A 2,834-nucleotide genomic window follows, 5' to 3' on the forward strand; every position below is an offset into this window, starting at 1 on the left:
GGAGGGAATGGAAGAAGGGAGTTAAAGGGGAGGGGGAGGATGGAGGAGGGGGCTAAGGGGGAGGATCGGAAGAACGGAGTTAAGGGGGGAGGATAGAGGAAGTGAGTCAGTGGGGAACAGGGGAGGATGGAGGAGGGAGTTGTGGGGGAGGAAGGAGGAGGGGAATGGGTGGGGGAGGAAGGGGCTTATTGTAAGCAGAGAGGAAAATGGAGTGGGGGTTATGTAGGAGGGGAGGAGGGATAATGGGTGGGGGAGGTAGGGGGAGGGGATGAAAGGGAAAATAAGTAGGGGTTAGAGGGGGTAAGGAGGAGAATGGGTGGGGAGTTACAGGAAATGGGGAGGGGGAAGGAAGGTAAAGAGATGGGGGTATTAATTAATTTTCGTCTCAAATCATAAGTTACAATTACGAACAATATCCCTATAAAGACGAACATATTTGATCAAACTGCAATACGAATGAACAAACATATAATCTTTTAAATATATTTAACATAATCATCATGATCATTCCAATAATTACGTTTGTCATATCATTTTCATTGGTACTAATAGTAATAATAACAATAGTGTCAATCATTACGTTTCCCATGACATATAAAACATTTAATATATACAGACTGACTTTATTAAACAAACGGTAAAATAGATAGAGATTAACTTATATCATATTCAAAATCTCAAATAAATAAATAAATAAATAAAATAAGATAAGTGAATGAAAAGATGAAATAAAATAAATAAAGAATAGAAAATGAGATATATAAATAGAAAAAATGAATTAAAAACCTTTAAAATAATTCTTTTAAACATATTTTCTGCAAATGATGAATGTTTTATTGCCAAATCATCAAGTACAGTTGATAAAATCATGCACAGATTATTTTTCTTCCCGGAAACACTATAGATAAAAAAAAGAAAAAAGAAATATACATTTTTCGCTGAAATATATAAAAGGAAAATAATTGTTAGTTTTCTTCGATTATTTTTTTCCCGGAAGCACTATAGATAAAAAAAAATTATATATGTATATAATAACAATATAATTTATAATAACTATAGATTAGGAAAAAATATACACTTTTTCCCAGAAATATATAAAAGAAAAATAATTATCCGTTTTCTGCCACGTTTTTCACTTCAGCTTTCTATTTTTCATAAAATTTCTCTATCTTGCTGTACGCTCTCTTCATCTCTCAGATGATTTATTCATGGATTTATTGTTATATCTTTGTATTTAAATTTGCTTTTTTTTCTCTCTCTCCCCCTTTTTTACCCCCCCCCAGCGAGAAAACCCCTCCTTTATTACCCCCCCCCAGGAAGCCAAACCCCCCATTTCTACCCCCTCCCCCAGCGACCCAAACCCCTCCTTCTTACCCCCCACCCCCTCTCCCTATAAAAAAAAAAAAAGAAAAAAAAAAAAAAAAAAAAAAAAAAAAAAAAAGTCGCCATTTAGTGCATTAACACGAGCCTCCTGTTCCCTCTCGCGACACTTCACATTTGGTACAGAGCCTTCGTTCATTGGGTCGCCTCCCCTCACCCCCCTTCCCCTCTCTCCCTTCCCTCCTACTCCCTCCCTCCCCTCCTACTCCCTCCTTCCCCTTCCTCCTCCCTCCTACTCCTCCCTCCCTTCCCCCCTCTCCCTTCCCCCTCCCCTCCCTACTCCCCTCCCTCCCTTCCCTCCTACTCCTCCCTCCTCCCTCCTACTCCTCTCTCCCTTCCCCCTTCCCTCCCTTCCCCCGTCCCCTCCTCCTTCCCCTCTCTCCCTTCCCCCCCTTCCTACTCCTCCCTCCCTTCCCCCTCTCTCCACCCCCCTCTCCCTTCCCCCTTTCCCTCCTACTCCTCCCTCCCTTCCCCCTCTCCCTTCCCCTTTCCCTCCTACTTCTCCCCTTCTTCTTCTTCTTTCTTAACTCTTCTGGTCTCCCTACTTTGCTCGTCTTCTTTCTCTATCTCCCTCTTTTCTTCTCTTATTCAGTGTTCACTCTATCTCTTTCTCTCTCTCTCCCTTATCTCTCACTCTACTTTCCTCTCTTCCCCTCTTCTCCTTTACTCTCCCTTCTTCTTTACCTCCCTCTCCTCCTCCCTTATCTCTCTTCCCTTCTTCTCCCTTACTCTCCCTCCTTCTTTACCTCCATCTCCTCCTCCCTTATCTCTCCTCTACCTCCCATTCTTCCCCTCTTCTCACTTACTCTCCCTTCTTCTTTATCTCCCTCTCCTTCCATCTTCTTCCTCCTTCTTTACCTCCCTCTCTTCTCCTCCTTCCTTATTCGTACTCCTACCCTCCTCTTTTTCTGCCTCCTTATCCCCCCACCTCCCCCCCCCTTTCTTCCTCTACTTCACTTTCCCCTTCTCCCCCCCCCTCCCCCTCCCCCCTCCTCTTCCCTCTCCAGACTATTTACCGTCTCACATTCCCCGCTTGAAATACTTATTTTTCTTTCTCCCTTCTTTGCATTTTAATCTACTTTTTTCTTGTTCTTTTTCTTTTTTTATTATTTTTTTTATTATTCTTTATTATTTTTTATCTTTTCTGAGCTCTTAACATAATGTGTTTCTATCTTGATATCTGCGCTGGTTTGTCTTCCATTGTCTTTTTTTTCTATTTCTTTTTCTTATTTCTTTTCCTTTTCTCTATCTCGTCTTTCTTTTTTTCCATTTCTTTTTCATATTTCCATTCCTTTTCTCAATCTCCCTTTTTCTCATTTCCTTTTCCCATTTCCATTCCTTTTCTCTATCTCCCATTTTTTTCCCTTTTCCTTTTCCACTTTCGTTCCCTTCGCTTTTTTCTGCCTGTCTGCCTCCCTTCTACGTCTTCCCTCCGTCTCCGCTATCCTCTCCCT

This window comes from Penaeus vannamei, chromosome 30 (assembly GCF_042767895.1).
Source record: "Penaeus vannamei isolate JL-2024 chromosome 30, ASM4276789v1, whole genome shotgun sequence".
NCBI lineage: Eukaryota > Metazoa > Arthropoda > Malacostraca > Decapoda > Penaeidae > Penaeus > Penaeus vannamei.